Raw genomic sequence first — 20,667 nt, 5'->3', positions numbered from 1 at the left:
TTCCGAAAGACTTCTAGTCTATTTGTTATCTTTTCCGGTTCTAGAAAAGGCCAGAAAGCTTCTGCCGTTTCTTTGGCATCTTGGTTGAAATCTTTAATTCATCTTGCCTATGTTGAGTCGGGTAAAACTCCGCCTCAGAGGATTACAGCTCATTCTACTAGGTCAGTTTCTACTTCCTGGGCGTTTAGGAATGAAGCTTCGGTTGATCAGATTTGCAAAGCGGCAACTTGGTCCTCTTTGCATACTTTTACCAAATTCTACCATTTTGATGTATTTTCTTCTTCTGAAGCAGTTTTTGGTAGAAAAGTACTTCAGGCAGCGGTTTCAGTTTGAATCTTCTGCTTATGTTTTTCATTAAACTTTATTTTGGGTGTGGATTATTTTCAGCAGGAATTGGCTGTCTTTATTTTATCCCTCCCTCTCTAGTGACTCTTGTGTGGAAAGATCCACATCTTGGGTAATCATTATCCCATACGTCACTAGCTCATGGACTCTTGCTAATTACATGAAAGAAAACATAATTTATGTAAGAACTTACCTGATAAATTCATTTCTTTCATATTAGCAAGAGTCCATGAGGCCCGCCCTTTTTTTGTGGTGGTTATGATTTTGTATAAAGCACAATTATTCCAATTCCTTATTTTATATGCTTTCGCACTTTTTTATCACCCCACTTCTTGGCTATTCGTTAAACTGAATTGTGGGTGTGGTGAGGGGTGTATTTATAGGCATTTTGAGGTTTGGGAAACTTTGCCCCTCCTGGTAGGAATGTATATCCCATACGTCACTAGCTCATGGACTCTTGCTAATATGAAAGAAATGAATTTATCAGGTAAGTTCTTACATAAATTATGTTATGATATCTGTTCCGGCCTTTAATATGCTTTATTATAAAAAGTGACAGAACGGCACCTTCTCAGCAACATATCAGTCTAAATTCACCAGCCACACATAACTAGATATGATAAGTGTAATCAACCACAAACCATCCACAGAAACCACGTTCCAATACACATAAAATGCTTTTTCATGAAAAGTGACGGAACGGCACCTTCCCAGTAAACCAGATACACCAAATTCACCAGTCACACATGAGTAAATTTAATAAGTGTAATTAGCCACAAACCATCCACAGAAACCACATTATGATATCTGTTCTGGCCTTTAATACGCTTTTTTATAAAAAGTGATGGAACGGCACCTTCCCAGCAACATATACAGACCAAATTCCCCAACCACACATAACTAGATGTGATAAGTGTAATCAACCACAAGCCATCCACAGAAACCACCTTCTAATACCCGTTCCGGCCTGTAACACACTTTTTCATGAAAAGTGATGGAACGGCACCTTCCCAGCAACATATACAGACCAAATTTGGTCTGTATATGTTGTTGATAAGGTGCCGTTCCATCACTTTTCATGAAAAAGCATATTACCGGCCAGAATATATATTGGAATGTGGTTTCTGTGAATGGTTTGTGGTTGATTACACTTATCACATCTAGTTATGTGTGGCTGGTGAATTTGGTCTGTATATGTTGCTGGGAAGGTGCTGTTCCATCAATTTTCATGAAAAGCATATTACAGGCTGGAACGGATATCATAATGTGGTTTCTGTGGATGGTTTGTGGCTCATTACACTTTATACATTTAGTCATGTGTGACTGTTGAATGTGATGTATCTGGTTTGCTGATAAGGTGCCGTTCCGTCAATTTTCATGAAAAAGCATTTTACAGGTCGGAACGGGTATTGGAACGTAGTTTCTGTGGATGGTTTGTGGTTGATTACACTTATTTCATCTAGTCAATGTGTGACTGGTGAATGTGATGTATCTGTTGCTGGGAAGGTGCCGTTCCTTCACTTCTCATGAAAAAGAGTATTACAGGCCGGAACAAGTATTGAAGCATGGTTTCTGTGGATGGTTTGTGGTTGATTACACTTATCACATCTAGTTTTATGTGGCTGGTGAATTTGGTCTGTATATGTTGTTGATAAGGTGCCGTTCCGTCAATTTTCATGAAAAAGCGTATTACCGGCCAGAACAGGTATTGGAATGTGGTTTCTGTGGATGGTTTGTGGTTGATTACACTTATCACATCTAGTTATGTTTTGTTGTTGAATTTAGTCTTTACATGTTGCTGGGAAGGTGCCGTTCCATCACTTTTCATGAAAAAGTGTGTTACAGGCCGTAACGAGTTTTGGAACATGATTTTTGTGGATGGTTTGTGGTTGATTAATCTTATCACATCTAGTAAAGTGGGGCTGGTAATTTTGGTCTGTATATGTTTCTGGGAAGGTGCCGTTTCCATTGCTTTTCATGAAATAGTGCGTTACAGGCCGTAACGGGTTTTGGAACGTGGTTTCTTTGGATGGTTTGTGGTTGATTACACTTATCACATATAGTTATGTGTGACTGGTGAATTTGGTGTATCTGGTTTGCTGGTAAGGTGCTGTTCCGTCACTTTTCATGAAAAAGCGTTTTACAGGCCGGGACGGGTATTGGAAAGTGGTTTCTGTGGATAGTTTGTGGTTGATTACACTTATCACATCTAGTTATGTGTGGCTGGTGAATTTGGTCTGTATATTTTGCTGGGAAGGTGCCGTTCCGTCACTTTTTATTAAAAAAAAGTGTATTAAACCCCGGAACAGATATCATAATGTGGTTTCTGTGGATAGTTTGTGGCTGATTACACTTATAACATTTAGTTATGTGTAACTGGTGAATTTGGTGTGTCTGGTTTGCTGTAAAGGTGCAGTTCCGTCACTTTTCATGTAAACGCGTTTTACAAGCCGGAACGGGTATTGGAACGTGGTTTCTGTGGATGGTTTGTGGTTGATTACACTTACCACATCTAGTTATGTGTGGCTGGTGAATTTGGTCTGTATATTTTGCTGGGTAGGTGCTGTTCCGTCACTTTTTATAATAAAGTGTATTAAAGGCTGGAACAGATATCATAATGTGGTTTCTGTGGATGGTTTGTGGCTGATTACACTTATAACATTTAGTTATGTGTAACTGGTGAATTTGGTGTATCTGGTTTGCTGTAAAGGTGCCGTTCCGTCACTTTTCATGAAAAAGCGTTTTACAAGCCAGAACGGGTATTGGAACGTGGTTTCTGTGGATGGTTTGTGGTTTATTACACTTATAACATTTGCTCATGTGTGACTGGTGAATTTGGTGTATCTGGTTTGCTGGTAAGGTGCTGTTCCGTCACTTTTCATGAAAAAGTGTTTTACAGGCCGGAACGGGTATTGGAACGTGGTTTCTGTGGATGGTTTGTGGCTGATTACACTTATAACATTTAGTCATGTGTGACTGGTGAATTTGGTGTATCTGGTTTGCTGGTAAGGTGCCGTTCCGTCACTTTTCATGATAAAGCGTTTTACAGGCCGGAACGGGTATTGGAATGTGGTTTCTGTGGATGGTTTGTGGTTGATTACACTTATCACATCTAGTTATGTGTGGCTGGTGAATTTGGTCTGTATATTTTGCTGGGAAGATGCCGTTCCGTCGCTTTTTATAAAAAAAAGAGTATTAAAGGCCGGAACAGATATCATAATGTGGTTTCTGTGGGTGGTTTGTGGCTGATTACACTTACCTCATCTAGTTATGTGTGGCTGGTGAATTTGGTCTGTATATTTTGCTGGGTAGGTGCCGTTCCGTCACTTTTTATAAAAAAGCGTTTTACAGGCCGGAACGAGTACTGGAACGTGGTTTCTGTGGATGGTTTGTGGCTGATTACACTTATTACATTTAGTCACATGTGACTTGTGAATTTGGTGTATCTGGTTTTTTGGGAAGGTGCTGTTCCGAGCTGTTATGTTTGGTTCCGGACACTATTTTGGTAGTTAAAGGGTTAAATAATTATTATATCACAAATATTCTTGTTCCTAAAATTGTTCTCAAGAGTCTCTAACACATCCCATTATATTTTAAATCAATTTCCTTCATAAAAGTCTTGTTCCGGCCTGTTCCGTTCCGGCTTTTACACTGTTCCCTAATAAAGGGATTATCTATCCTTTTGAACAATACAAATTCTGGAGTAGACTGTTCCTAAAAGTTTTTCTCTTAGAGTAGTAAGTATTTTGTCACAACCTCACCACCTTTTAATTAGTGAGAAAAAAGTGAGAACTGTAGGCCTGGAAATGTTAAGAGCACTGGGTTTTCAAACCTGTCCTCTGGCCTCCCTAACAGGCCACATTTTGAGGATATCTGAACTGGAGCACAGGTGAAATAATCAGCTAATTAGTAACCATGGTTATTTTACCTGCTCTCATCCAAAGTAATCCTGAAAACCTAGCCTGTTGGAGAGGCTTGAGGAAAGGTTTGAAAACCAGTGGTTTAGAAAATTATACTGGGATTTGAGAGAAAATGTCATACACACCATACTCAGCCCATTTTACAAAGAAAACATAATTTATGTAAGAACTTACCTTATAAATTAATTTCTTTTATATTGGCAAGAGTCTATGAACTAGTGACGTATGCGATATACAAACCTACCAGGAGGGGCAAAGTTTCCCAAACCTCAAAATGCCTATAAATACACCCCTCATCACACCCACAATTCAGTTTAACGAATAGCCAAGTAGTGGGGTGATAGAAAAAGGAGTAAAAAGCTTCAAAAAAGAAACTAGAAATATAATTGTGCTTTATACAAAAAATCATAACCACCATAAAAAGGGTGGGTCTCATGGACTCTTGCAAATATGAAAGAAATGAATTTATCAGGTAAGTTCTTACATAAATTATGTTTTCTTTCATGTAATTGGCAAGAGTTCATGAGCTAGTGACGTATGGGATAGTAATACCCAACATGTGGAACTCCACAGAAGAGTCACTAGAGAGGGAGGGCTAAAAATAAAAACAGCCGTTTTCCGCTGAAAAAATTAAATCCACATCCAAATAAATAAGTTTTTCTCATAATTGAAAAGAAAAAGCTTAAAACATAAGCAGAGGAATCAAACTGAAACAGCTGCCTGAAGAACTTTTCTACCAAAAACTGCTTCCGAAGAAGCAAATACATCAAAACGGTAAAATTTAGTAAATGTATGCCAGGAAGACCAAGTTGCTGCTTTGCAAATCTGATCAACTGAAGCTTCATTCTTAAAAGCCCATGAAGTGGAGACTGATCTAGTAGAATGAGCCGTGATTCTCTGAGGCGGGGCCTGACCCGACTCCAAATAAGCCTGATGAATCAAAAGCTTTAACCAAGATGCCAAGGAAATAGCAGAAGCTTTCTGACCTTTCCTAGAACCAGAAAAGACAACAAATAGAGTCTTTCTGAAATCTTTAGAAGCTTCAAAATAATATTTCAAAGCTCTTACAACATCCAGAGAATGTAAGGATCTCTCCAAAGAATTCTTAGGATTAGGACAAAAAGAGGAAACAACAATTGCCCTATGTATGTTGTTAGAATTCACAACCTTAGGTAGAAATTTAAATGAAGTCCGCAAAACTGACTTATCCTGATGGAAAATCAGAAAAGGAGACTCATAAGAAAGAGCAGATAATTTGAAAACTCTTCTAGCAGAAGAGATGGCCAAAAGGAACAACACTTTACAAGAAAGTAGTTTAATGTCCAAAGAATGCATAGGCTCAAAAGAAGGAGCCTGTAAGTCCTTCAAAACCAAATTAAGACTCCAAGGATTTAATGACAGGCTTAATACAAACCAAAGCCTGTACAAAACAGTGAATATCAGGAAGTTTATCTTTCTGTGAAATAAAACAGAAAGAGCAGAGATGTGTCCCCTGAAGGAACTTGCAGACAAACCTTTATCCAAACCATCCTGAAGAAACTGTAAAATTCTAGGAATTCTAAAAGAATGCCAGGAGAATTTATGAGAAGAACACCATTAAATATAAGTCTTCCAAACTCGATAATAAATCTTCCTAGAGACAAATCTACGAGCTTGTAACATAGTATCAAATACTGAGTCAGAGAAACTTCTATGACTAAGCACTAAGCGTTCAATTTCCATACCTTCAAATTTAATGATTTGAGATCCTGATGGAAAAACGGCCCTTGAGACAGAAGGTCTGGTCTTAAAGGGAGTGGCCAAGGTGGGCAACTGGACATCCGGACAAGATACGCATACCAAAACCTGTGAGGCCATGCTGGTGCTACCAGAAACACAAACAAATGTTCCATGATGATATTGGAGATCACTCTTAGAAGAAGAACTAGAGGCAGGAAGATATAAGCAGGTTGGTAAAACCAAGGAACTGCTAATGCATCCACTGACTCCGCCTGAGGATCCCTGGACCTGGACAGGTACTTGGGAAGTTTATTGTTTAGATGTGAAGCCATCAGATCTATTTCTGGAAGACCCCACATCTGAACAATCTGAAAAAACACATCTGGATGGAGCGACCACTCCCCCGGATGTAAAGTCTGATGGCTGAGATAATCCGCTTCCCAATTGTCTACACCTGGAATATGTACCACAGGGATTAGAGAAGAGCTGGATTCCGCCTAAGAAAGTATCCGAGATGAGTGATGAGTGACATATGGCACAGTTGTGATATTGTCTGTCTCAAAACAAGTTAATGGTTCTCTCTTCAACAGAGGCCAAACCTGAAGAGCCCTGAAAATAGCACAGAGTTCTAAAATATTGATTGGTAAGCTCGCCTCTTGAGATTTCCAAACCCCTTGTGCTGTCAGAGATCTCCAGACAGCTCCCCAACCTGAAAGACTTGCATCTGTTGTGAATACAGTCCAGGTTGGACGAACAAAAGAGGCCCCTTGAACTATACAATGGGGATCTAACCACCAAGTCAGAGAGAGTCGAACACTGGGATTTAAGGATATTAATTGTGATATCTTTGCATAATTCCTGCACCATTCATTCAGCATACAAAGCTGGAGAGGTCTCATATGAAAAAGAGCAAAGGGGATCACGTCCGATGCTGCAGTCATGAGACCTAAAACTTCCATGCACATAGCTACTGAAGGGAATGATTGAGACTGAAGGTTCCGACAAGCTAAAATCAATTTTATTCATCTCTTGTCTGTTAGAGACAGAGTCATGGACATCTGGAAACTTAAAAAGGTGACCCTTGTCTGAGGAATCAAGGAACTTTTTGGTAAATTGATCCTCCAACCATGTCTTTGAAGAAACAAAACTAGTTGATTCGTGCGAGATTCGGCAGAATGTAAAGACTGAGCTAGTACCAAGATATCGTCCAAATAAGGAAACACCCCAATACCCTGTTCTCTGATTACAGAGAGTAGGGCACCGAGAACGTTTGAAAAAATGATTGGATCTGTCGCTAGGCCAAATGGAAGAGCGACAAATTGGTAATGCTTGTCTAGAAACAGAATCTCAGAAACAGATAGTGGTCTGGATGAATCTAATCATCTAATAATATTAAGATATGCATCCTGTAAGTCTATCGTGGACATATAATGACCATGCTGAACAAAAAGCAGAATAGTCCTTATAGTCACCATTGTGAAAGTTGGCACTCTTACAAAACGATTCAAAAAATTTTCAGATCTAGAACTGGCCTAAATTAATTTTCTTTCTTTGTGACAATGAATAGATTTGAATAAAACCCCAGACCCTGTTCCTGAAATGGAATTGGTATAATTACCCATGAAAGTTCTAGATCTGAAACACACTTCAGAAAAGCCTGAGCCTTCACTGGATTTGCTGGGAGAAAAAAAAATCTTCTCACAGGAGGTCTTACTCTGAATCCTATTCGATACCCTTGAGAGACAATATTCTGAATCCAATGATTTTGGACAGAATATGCCCAATTGTCTTAGAACATTTTTAATCTGCTCCCCACCAGCTGAGCTGGAATGAGAAACACCTTCATGCAGACTTGGGGGCTGGCTTTGGTTTCTTTAACGGATATGATTTATTCCAACTTGAAAAAGGTTTCCAATTGGAACCAGATTATTTGGGAGACGGATTGGTTTTCTGTTCCTTATTCTGTCGAAAAGAACGAAAACTATTAGAAGCTTTAGATTTACCCTTAGATCTTTTATCATGAGACAAAAAAACTCCCTTCCCCCCAGTTGAAATAATTGAATCCAACTGAGAGCCAAATAAATTGTTACCTTGGAAAGAAAGATAGTAATCTAGACTTAGATACCATGTCAGCATTCCAATATTTGAGCCACAAAGCTCTTCTAGTTAAAATAGCTAAAGACATAGATCTAACATCAATTTTGATTATATCAAAAATGGCATCACAGATAAAATGATGCATGTTGAAGCAAGCGAACAATGCTAGACAAATCAGGATCTGTTTCCTGTTGCGCTAAGCTTTCCAACCAAAAAGTTGATGCAGGTGCAACATCAGCCATAGAAATGGCAGGCCTGAGAAGATAGCCAGAATATAAATAAGCTTTCCTTAGATAAGATTCAAGTTTCCTATCTAAAGGGTCCTTAAAGGAAGTACTATCTTCCATAGGGATAGTAGTACATTTGGCAAGAGTAGAAATAGCCCCATCAACTTTGGGGACTTTTTCCCAAAACTCCAATCTAACTGTTGGCAAAGGATACAACATTTTAAACCTAGAAGGAGGAATAAAAGAATAACCAGGCCTATTCTATTTATTTTGAAATCATATCAGAAATGGCATCAGGAACTAGAAAAACCTCTGGAGTAACCACAGGAGTTTTATAAACAGAATTTATACGTTTACTAGTTTTAGTATCAAGAGGACTAGTTTCCACAATATCCAAAGTAATTAACACCTCTTTTAGCAAGGAACGAATATACTCCATCTTAAAGAGATAAGTAGATTTGTCAGTGTCAATATCTGAGGTAGGATCTTCTGAATCAGATAAATCCTCATCAGAGGAGGATAATTCAGTATGTTGTCGGTCATTTGAAATTTCATCAACTTTATGAGAAGTTTTAAAAGACCTTTTACGTTTATTAGAAGGCGGAATAGCAGACAAAGCCTTCTGAATCACATCAGCAATAAAATCTTTTATATTCACAGGGATATCATGTACTTTAGATGTTGAAGGAACAACAGGCATTGTACTAGTACTGATGGATACATTATCTGCATGTAAAAGCTTATGATAACTATTACATACCACAGCTGGAGATATAATCTCCACTAATTTACAACAGATACACTTAGCTTTGGTACAACTGTTATCAGGCAGCAGGATTCCAACAGTGGTTTCTGAGACAGGATCATATTGAGACATCTTGCAAATGTAAGAGAAAAAAATAACATAAAGCAAAATTATCAATTTCCTTATATGGCAGCTTCAGGAATGGGAAAAAAATAGCCTTCTGAGCATAGAAAAAGACAAGAGGCATATAGGAAGTGGGGTTAAAATAATTAAATTATTTGGCGCCAAGTATGACGCACAATGCAAAATTAAAATTTTTTTGGCGCTAACAACATCCGGAAATTACGCAACTCGCGTCATGGCAGACGCTACCTTGTGCAAGGAAACCTGGCATCAACTAAGACGCCAGAAATGACGAATTTGCAACACTGAATGTACCTTTGCAACAACAAAAATCTCGTGCCAATAATGACACAATAAATATCAGCATTTTGTGACCCTCAAGCCTAATTTTGCCCGCGAAAATTAATGAAAAAACTGTCAATTTGAAAAAAAGACTATACCCCAGGTAAGAAAAAACATAATTTATGCTTACCTGATAAATTTATTTCTCTTGTAGTGTATTCAGTCCACGGGTCATCCATTACTTATGGGATATATTCCCTTCCCAAGTTGCAAGAGGATCACCCAAGCAGAGCTGCTATATAGCTCCTCCCCTCACATGTCATATCCAGTCATTCGACCGAAACAAGACAAGAAAGGAGAAACCATAGGGTGCAGTGGTGACTGGAGTTTTAATTAAAATTTAGATCTGCCTTAAAAAGACAGGGCGAGCCGTGGACTGAATACAATACAAGAGAAATAAATTTATCAGGTAAGCATAAATTATGTTTTCTCTTGTTAAGTGTATTCAGTCCACGGGTCATCCATTACTTATGGGATACCAATACCAAAGCGTACACGGATGATGGGAGGGACAAGGCAGGAACTTAAACGGAAGGAACCACTGCCTGTAGAACCTTTCTCCCAAAAACAGCCTCCGAAGAAGCAAAAGTGTCAAATTTGTAAAATTTTGAAAAAGTGTGAAGCGAAGACCAAGTTGCAGACTTGCAAATCTATTTAACATATTTCTGTGGGGCTCCACATTGGCCTTCAAACATAGTGAACAAACAGATTCATCTGTGTCAGACATGTTTAAACAGACTAGCAATGAGACTAGCAAGCTTGGAAAATCCTTTCAAATAAGTTTACAAGCAATATAAAAAACGCTACTGCGCCTTTAAGAAGCACAAAAAATCGTCACAGTTGAAATAACAATGAACCAAATCAGTTATAGCAACCAAATTTTCACAGTAAATGTATTAAGTTAGCAAAGCATTGCACCCACTAGCAAATGGATGATTAACCCCTTAATACCCAAAAACGGATAATCAATTTAACAATTAACGTTTTTATCACAGTCAAACACACTGTCACAGGTCTGCTGTGACTGATTACCTCCCTCAAAATGAATTTTGAAGACCCCTGAGCTCTCTAGAGACGTCCTGGATCAAGGAGGAAAAAGGAGGAAGACTGTAACTGAATTTTTACTGCGCAAAAAAGCGCTAAAATAGGCCCCTCCCACTCATATTACAGCAGTGGGAAACCTCAGTTAATCGTTTCTATATAGAAATAAACGACAGCCATGTGGAAAATCATGCCCCAAAAGATTTATCACCAAAGTACCTCACACGTGCACTTTAAAAGTTAGGTAGTGTTATTAATAAGCCTGCTACCAGTCGCTTCTACTGCAGTTAAGGCTCATACATTACCTCAGTATTAACATTATTTTCTTTTCATTTCCATTCCTTAGAAAATTACTTATTGTACATGCATTCATCAGCCTGATACCAGTCGCTACTGCATTTAAGGCTGTACTTACATTACATCGGTATCAGCAGTATTTTCTTAGTCAATTCCATTCCTTAGAAAAATAATTTACTGCACATACCTTGTTTGCAGGATTCCCCACACGCTATTCCCTTTCTGAAAGTTACCCCACTGCTCAGAATATGCGAGAACAGCCAGTGGATCTTAGTTACTTCTGCTAAGATCATAGAAAACGCAGGCAGATTCTTCTTCCAAATACTGCCTGAGAACAAACAGCATGCTCCGGTGCCATTTAAAATAACAAACTTTTGATTGAAGAAATAAACTAAGTATAAAAAACACCACAGACCTCTCACAACGTCCTATCTAGTTGAGTTGCAAGAGAATGACTGGATATGGCATGTGAGGGGAGGAGCTATATAGCAGCTCTGCTTGGGTGATCCTCTTACAACTTCCTGTTGGGAAGGGAATATATCCCATAAGTAATGGATGACCCGTGGACTGAATACACTTAACAAGAGAAAAGTAACTTCCTTAATATGTTTTCCTAATTTTGAAACGGATAGTCTGCAAAAGGAAGTATACATAAACCTGACTCATGGTAAATATAAGTACAATACATATATTTAGAACTTTATATTAATACATAAAGTGCCAAACCATAGCTGAGGGTGTCTTAAGTAATGAAAACATACTTACCGAAAGACCCCCATTCGCATATAGCAGATAGCCAAACCAATACTGAAACAGTAAAAGTAGAGGTAATGGAATATGAGAGTATATCATCTATCTGAAAAGGGAGGTAGGAGATGAATCTCTACGACCGATAACAGAGAACCTTTGAAAAGATTTCCCATGAGGAAAACCATAAAATCAATAGGCGATACTCTCTTCACATCCCTCTGACATTCACTGTACTCTGAGAGGAATCGGGCTTCAAAATGCTGAGAAGCGCATATCACAGAAGAAAATCAAGCACAAACTTACTTCACCATCTCCATAGGGAGGCAAAGTTTGTAAAACTGAATTGTGGGTGTGGTGAGGGGTGTATTTATAGGCATTTTGAGGTTTGGGAAACTTTGCCCCTCCTGGTAGGATTGTATATCCCATACATCACTAGCTCATGGACTCTTGCCAATTACATGAAAGAAACAACAATTATGCTTTGGATTTTGTACTTCAAAAGCAAAATTTTTCACGTGTTTTTTGCACATCCAGTTAAATTAAGAATTAAGCGGTGCATATTTAATACAATTTATTCCTGTGCAATTTTACATACCAATTTAAAATTTTTGATAAAGTACAATATTTGCTAAACAATTTTGTTACTTTTTTTGATGAGCCTTAACAATGCATTTTTTTCCTATATATTTTTGTGTGAGTAGTTAAATTATTAGTTTTGAATAATTTTAAATTACAATTTAATTTGTTCAGTTTTGTATTATATGCATCTCCTCCCCATATGGAAATGCAGTATACGCCTCTTAGTAAGTCACTCTGTTTTCAGAGTAAAAAGCGGGTTTATATAATTCTACCAGGGAAATAGAGCATTCTTAAATAATATTGCCAGCCCCGAGACCTTTAGATAATCGACTCCTCAGTATTAAACCAACTGCACAGAGAGGCAGCATGACATGTATGTAGCAATAAGATTACATTATTTTCCAGGCCGTTTTAATCGCAGAACCAAACATTTGTGAGTTTAATGGGAAAATAAGGGGAAGATTTATCATTATCCCGACAGACAATTTTTGCATGTAGGGAACAAATACACCCAGGATCACAAGGAGTGGGCAGAATTTGCTGTCTGCCTTTATCATTGCATACGTAGTTGCTCATGCAATGCTGCCCACTGCTCTTGAGCAACAAATTGCATGAGAGAATGGCTTGCTGAATAACCCCTTTTGGATTAGTTGAGGTCATTTACTGTTTGATAAAACTGCCCTTGAATCTAAGGATTCTATAAATCTGAAAAAAACACAACAACAATATTTCTCTCTTTTGGATGTGCCTTGATGGACTACCCATGAATTTCTGGAGGTTTTTTTTTTTTAAAAAAAAACAGGGAAAGGCCAATTATAAAATATTAAACATATAGTCAAGATAAGTCATAGTGCATAGTAAAGTATGTACTACAGCAACAGTTTTTGTATATAGCTATGGCTCTTCAAATGAAAACTAAAATCATATGTAATTCCTCCTTAAATGTTAATTATGCACTATATATATATATATATATATATATATATATATATATATATATATATACACAAAAGGATAGTGAGAGAGGTAACAGAATCCCCTAAATCACCCTATAGCGCTACTGTAAAGTAATTAAAGTGCCAAAAGTATGTAAGGCACCTCTATACAATAATCTAGCTGTGAAAAACTTGCAGCCAATCCTTAAGATATAGAGGAGTCCCTTCACACCTCTAAAATAAAATATAAAATATAAAAAACAAGATGGTGGATAGCGCAAAGTAAAACAGCTAATACACTCTATTTAAAAGTTAATAAAGGTAGGCAAAGAAACTGTAAACATGTAGACAGTTATACCATAAAGAACAAATCTAGAAACGGTGATATAAATATGTGGTAAAATACACAATGTGATGCACAGTCCCAAAAGATGGAAGAATCAAATCTGTATGTAAATCTTCATCAATCTCTCCCCCTTTAGATGTGCACTTACTTCCAGTAACCTCAATCCTATGAGGTAAGAATGTAGCAATGTCACTGATGGGCTTGGCACCCCCTGAAGTATGGATCAAGCTGATCAAGGGTCTCTTAGAGTGAAGACTTGCCAGCACTGATACTTTCTGTTAATGTAGAACTTACGGTATACACTCTAGGTTCCTGTGCTCTCTTAGATGGAAAACTTCCAATTCCAGCTGCCAGTTATGTAGAAAAAAAACAAAAACATGTACATAGTGTAAAACCATTTTTTAATCAACACACAATGAAGTAACACAATCAGTTCCACTCACATTTAAAATCCTTACAATATGAGGTATAGAATCGGCACACAGGAAATCAATGTGAAGAGTCCAGCATCAGTTCATATGTACAAGGAATATCCCAATGTACCCGAAGCAAACTAGACCCACAAAAGCAGTACTTGGTCCAATACAGATAATAGGGGTAAGCCTTCCCTATAATAAATAGTCACCTTACGCGTTTCGAAGGGGTTAACACCATTTCATTCCCTTCTTCATCAAAGGAACAGTTTTTGTTTTTTTTCTACATAACTGGCAACTGGAATTGGAAGTTTCCATCTAAGAGAGCACAGGAACCTAGAGTGTATACCGAAAGTTCTACATTAACAGAAAGTATCAGTGCTGGCAAGTCTTCACTCTAAGAGACCCTTGATCAGCTTGATCCATACTTCAGGGGGTACCAAGCCCATCAGTGACATTGCTACATTCTTACCTCATAGGATTGAGGTTACTGGAAGTAAGTGCACATCTAAAGGGGGAGAGATTGATGAAGATTTACATACAGATTTGATTCTTCCATCTTTTGGGACTGTGCATCACATTGTGTTTTTTACCACATATTTATATCACCATTTCTAGATTTGTTCTTTATGGTATGACTGTCTACAGGTTTACAGTTTATTTGCCTACCTATATTAACTTTTAAATATATATCATATTCAGGAATTAACCAAATCATTAATTCAGATGGAGACCTAAAACAACATATTATGGTAAAATTACAAAGTAACATTGAAACTACTAATTAATTTGAGCAATTTTAACCTAAAGTCTGATTGTATAGGATCTTAGGTGGGTCTGCAAAACAAACAAAAAAAAAAGTAGGTGCATTATACTTTTTATTGCAGTACTTTTTTTAGGTGACAAGACTTTACAGTGAATAGGGTCGTACATATATGACAACACAGCGGCTGATGAACATAAATATGGAACACATTATGATATTTATATATGAATAAACAGGTATTTCTTCTGTTAAGTGTGATCAGTCCACGGGTCAACATTACTTGTGGGATATTAACTGCTCCCCTACAGGAAGTGCAAGAGGATTCACCCCCAGTCATTCTCTTGCACCCAACGACTAGATAGGATGTGTGAGAGGACTATGGTGATATATTTAGTTTTTATATCTTCAATCAAAAGTTTGTTGTTTTATAATAGCACCGGAGTGTGTTATTCCTTCTCTGGTAGAATTTGAAGAAGAATCTACCTGAGTTTTTTTTTTCTATGATTTTAGCCGGAGTAGTTAAGATCATATTGCTGTTTCTCGGCCATCTGAGGAGAGGCAAACTTCAGATCAGGGGACAGCAGGCAGATTAATCTGCAAAGAGTTATGTAGCAGTTTATTATTTTCTGACATGGAATTGATGAGAAAATCCTGCCATACCGTTATAATGTAAACCCAGCCTTGAATGCAGTAGATGTAGCTCATATCAGGCTGTCATGTATGTATATTTTATACTTCTCTGGTTTTTAGACTGTATACATAGACTTAACCTAATTTGCAGGGACTTGCAATAGGTTTTAAATGACAATTAATTATTGAGGTAAAACGTTTTTTTGCTGGCATGTAAAAACGTTTTTTTCTCTGAGGTACTGGGTGAAAAAATGTTTTGGGCACTATTTTTCCACTTGGCAATAGTTTTGATTTAAATTAGAGCAGTTCACTGATCCCTCTCACTGTTATGTGTGTGGGGGAGGGGCCATTTTGGTGCTTTCACTATGCATCAGAAAAAACTCAGTCAGAGATTCATTTTCTTCCTGCATGATCCGGTTCATCTCTACAGAGTTCAGGGATCTCCAAAGCCTTTTTTGAGGGAAGTAATCATTACAGCACAGCTGTGCTGATTGTATTGACTGTGATAAAAAAAAAAAAACAAAAAAAAAAAAAAAAAAAACGTTTATTTGTGTATTTTTTTCTGCTGCCTGGGTTAGTTATCATTTGCTGAGGGGAACAATCCTTTGCTAAAACTGTATATTCTGACAAAGATTGATGCTATAACTTAATTATTTTAACTGTTATAATATTTTTCTGTGCTTCTTAAAGGCACAGTTCGTTTTCATATTATTTGTAAATTACTTTGTAAAGTATTTCCAAGTTGCTGTTTATTTGCTAGTGTGTTAAACATGTCTGATTCAGAGGAATATCTCTGTGCTATATGTGTTAATGCCAAAGTGGAGCCCAATAGAAATTTATGTACTAAATGTATTGATGCTACTTTAAATAAAAGTCAATCTGTACAAATTGAACATATTTCACCAAACAACGAGGGGAGAGTTATGCCGGCTAACTCGCCTCACGTGTCAGCACCTGCATCTCCCGCTCAGGAGGTGCGTGATATTGTAGCGCCGAGTACATCTGGGCGGCCATTACAAATCACATTACAAGATATGGCTACTGTTATGACTGAAGTTTTGGCTAAACTACCAGAACTAAGAGGTAAACGTGATCACTCTGGGGTGAGAACAGAGTGCGCTGATAATGCAAGGGCCATGTCTGATACTGCGTCACAGTTTGCAGAACGTGAAGACGGAGAGCTTCATTCTGTGGGTGACGGTTCTGATCCAAATAAACTGGACTCAGACATTTCAAATTTTAAATTTAAGCTTGAGAACCTCCGTGTGTTACTAGGGGAGGTATTAGCGGCTCTGAATGATTGTAACACAGTTGCAATCCCAGAAAAAATGTGTAGGTTGGATAAATATTTTGCGGGTACCGACGAGTACTGACGTTTTTCCTATACCTAAGAGACTTACTGACATTGTTACTAAGGAGTGGGATAGACCCGGTGTGCCTTTCTCACCCCCTCCTATATTTAGAAAAATGTTTCCAATAGACGCCGCCACACGGGATTTATGGCAAATGGTCCCTAAGGTGGAGGGAGCAGTTTCTACTTTAGCTAAGCGTACCACTATCCCAGTGGAGGATAGCTGTGCTTTTTCAGATCCAATGGATAAAAAATTAGAGGGTTACCTTAAGAAAATGTTTGTTCAACAAGGATTTATATTGCAACCTCTTGCATGTATTGCGCCTGTCACGGCTGCAGCAGCATTTTGGTTTGAGTCTCTGGAAGAGACACTTCAATCATCCACACTAGATGACATCACACACAAACTTAAATTCCTTAAGTTAGCTAATTCATTTATTTCAGATGCCGTAGTACATTTAACTAAACTTGCGGCTAAAAATTCAGGATTCGCCATTCAGACACGCAGAGCTCTGTGGCTGAAATCCTGGTCAGCTGATGTTACGTCTAAATCTAAATTGCTTAATATTCCTTTCAAAGGGCAGACCTTATTCGGGCCCGGCTTGAAAGAGATTATTGCTGACATTACAGGAGGTAAAGGTCATGCCCTGCCTCAGGACAAGGCCAAAGCCAAGGCTAGACAGTCCAATTTTCGTTCCTTTCGTAATTTCAAAGCAGGAGCAGCATCAACTTCCTCTGCACCAAAACAGGAAGGAGCTGTTGCTCGCTACAGACAAGGCTGGAAACCTAACCAGTCCTGGAACAGGGGCAAACAGGCCAGAAAACCTGCTGCTGCCCCTAAGACAGCATGAATTGAGGGCCCCCGATCCGGGACCGGATCTAGTGGGGGGAAGACTTTCCCTCTTCGCCCAGGCTTGGGCAAGAGATGTTCAGGATCCCTGGGCGTTAGAGATCATATCTCAGGGATACCTTCTGGACTTCAAATCCTCTCCCCCAAGAGGGAGATTTCATCTGTCAAGGTTGTCAACAAACCTAACAAAGAAGGAAGCGTTTCTACGCTGCGTACAAGATCTTTTATTAATGGGAGTGATCCATCCAGTTCCGCGGTTGGAACAAGGACAAGGGTTTTACTCAAATCTGTTTGTAGTTCCCAAAAAAGAGGGAACCTTCAGGCCAATCTTGGATTTAAAGATCCTAAACAAATTCCTAAGAGTTCCATCGTTCAAGATGGAAACTATTCGAACAATTTTTGCCCATGATCCAAGAGGGTCAGTACATGACCACAGTGGATTTAAAGGATGCTTACCTTCACATACCGATTCACAGAAGTCATTACCGGTATCTAAGGTTTGCCTTTTTAGACAGGCATTACCAGTTTGTAGCTCTTCCATTCGGACTGGCTACGGCTCCAAGAATCTTCACAAAGGTTCTGGGCACTCTTCTGGCGGTACTAAGACCGCGAGGAATTTCAGTAGCTCCGTACTTAGACGACATACTGATACAAGCTTCAAGCTTTCAAACTGCCAAATCTCATACAGAGATAGTACTGGCATTTCTAAGGTCGCATGGATGGAAAGTGAACGAAGAGAAAAGTTCTCTCTTTCCACTCACAAGAGTTCCCTTCCTGGGGACTCTGATAGATTCTGTAGAAATGAAAATTTACCTGACAGAGGACAGGTTAACAAAACTTCAAAATGCATGCCGTGTCCTTCAGTCCATTCAACACTCTAAATCTGAATCAAGAGACCAGAAATTCTCTTCTATGGTGGCTTTATCGGCCACATCTGTCCAGGGGAATGCCATTCAGCAGGCCAGACTGGTCAATTGTAACAACAGACGCCAGCCTACTAGGTTGGGGCGCTGTCTGGAATTCTCTGAAGGCTCAGGGACTATGGAATCAGGAGGAGAGTTTTCTTCCAATAAACATTCTGGAATTGAGAGCAGTCCTCAATGCTCTTCTGGCTTGGCCCCAGTTAACAACTCGGGGGTTCATCAGGTTCCAGTCGGACAACATCACGACTGTAGCTTATATCAACCATCAGGGAGGGACAAGAAGCTCCCTAGCAATGATGGAAGTATCGAAGATAATTCGCTGGGCAGAGTCTCACTCTTGCCACCTGTCTGCAATCCACATCCCGGGAGTGGAGAACTGGGAGGCGGATTTCTTAAGTCGTCAGACTTTTCATCCGGGGGAGTGGGAACTTCATCCAGAGGTCTTTGCCCAAATACTTCGACGTTGGGGCAAACCAGAGATAGATCTCATGGCGTCTCGACAGAATGCCAAGCTTCCGCGCTACGGGTCCAGATCCAGGGATCCGGGAGCGGTCCTGATAGATGCCTTGACAGCACCATGGACCTTCAGGATGGCTTATGTGTTTCCACCTTTCCCGATGCTTCCTCGATTGATTGCCAGAATCAAACAGGAGAAAGCATCAGTGATTCTAATAGCGCCTGCATGGCCACGCAGGACATGGTATGCAGATCTGGTGGACATGTCATTCTGTCCACCTTGGTCGTTACCTCTGAAACAGGACCTTCTGATTCAGGGTCCTTTCAAACATCAAAATCTAACTTCTCTGAAGCGGACTGCTTGGAAATTGAACGCTTGATCTTATCAAAGCGTGGTTTTTCTGAGTCAGTTATTGATACCTTAATACAGGCTAGGAAGCCTGTTACCAGAAAGATTTACCATAAAATATGGCGTAAATACCTATATTGGTGCGAATCCAAAGGTTACTCTTGGAGTAAGGTTAGGATTCCTAGGATATTGTCTTTTCTACAAGAAGGTTTAGAAAAGGGGTTATCCGCTAGTTCCTTAAAGGGACAGATCTCAGCTCTGTCCATTCTGTTACACAAGCGTCTGTCAGAAGTTCCAGACGTTCAGGCTTTTTGTCAGGCTTTGGCCAGGATTAAACCTGTGTTTAAAGCTGTGGCTCCACCATGGAGTTTAAACCTTGTTCTTAACGTTTTACAGGGTGTTCCGTTTGAACCCCTTCATTCCATTGATATAAAGTTGTTATCTTGGAAAGTTCTATTTTTAATGGCTATTTCCTCGGCTCGAAGAGTCTCTGAGTTATCAGCCTTACATTGTGATTCTCCTTATTTGATTTTTCACTCGGATAAGGTAGTTCTGCGTACTAAACCTGGGTTCTTACCTAAGGTAGTCACTAACAGGAATATCAATCAGGAGATTGTTGTTCCATCCTTGTGCCCAAATCCTTCTTCGAGGAAGGAACGTCTTTTGCACAATCTGGATGTAGTTCGTGCCCTTAAATTTTATTTACAGGCAACTAAAGATTTTCGACAAACGTCTTCCCTGTTTGTCGTTTACTCTGGTCAGAGGAGAGGTCAAAAAGCTTCTGCTACCTCTCTCTCTTTTTGGCTTCGTAGCATAATTCGTTTAGCTTATGAGACTGCTGGACAGCAGCCTCCTGAAAGAATTACAGCTCATTCCACTAGAGCTGTGGCTTCCACTTGGGCCTTTAAGAATGAGGCCTCTGTTGAACAGATTTGCAAGGCTGCAACTTGGTCTTCGCTTCATACTTTTTCCAAATTTTACAAATTTGACACTTTTGCTTCCTCGGAGGCTATTTTTGGGAGAAAGGTTCTTCAGGCAGTGGTTCCTTCTGTATAAAGAGCCTGCCTATCCCTCCCGTCATCCGTGTACTTTTGCTTTGGTATTGGTATCCCACAAGTAATGATGACCCGTGGACTGATCACACTTAACAGAAGAAAACATAATTTATGCTTACCTGATAAATTCCTTTCTTCTGTAGTGTGATCAGTCCACGGCCCGCCCTGTTTTTTTAAGGCAGGTAAATATTTTTTAAATTATACTCCAGTCACCACTACACCCTTGGCTTCTCCTTTCTCGTTGGTCCTTGGTCGAATGACTGGAGGTGACGTAGAGGGGAGGAGCTATATAGCAACTCTGCTGGGTGAATCCTCTTGCACTTCCTGTAGGGGAGCAGTTAATATCCCAGAAGTAATGATGACCCGTGGACTGATCACACTACAGAAGAAAGGAATTTATCAGGTAAG

Source organism: Bombina bombina, chromosome 5, assembly GCF_027579735.1.
Source record: "Bombina bombina isolate aBomBom1 chromosome 5, aBomBom1.pri, whole genome shotgun sequence".
NCBI lineage: Eukaryota > Metazoa > Chordata > Amphibia > Anura > Bombinatoridae > Bombina > Bombina bombina.
Note: the sequence above shows the minus strand (reverse complement) of the source record.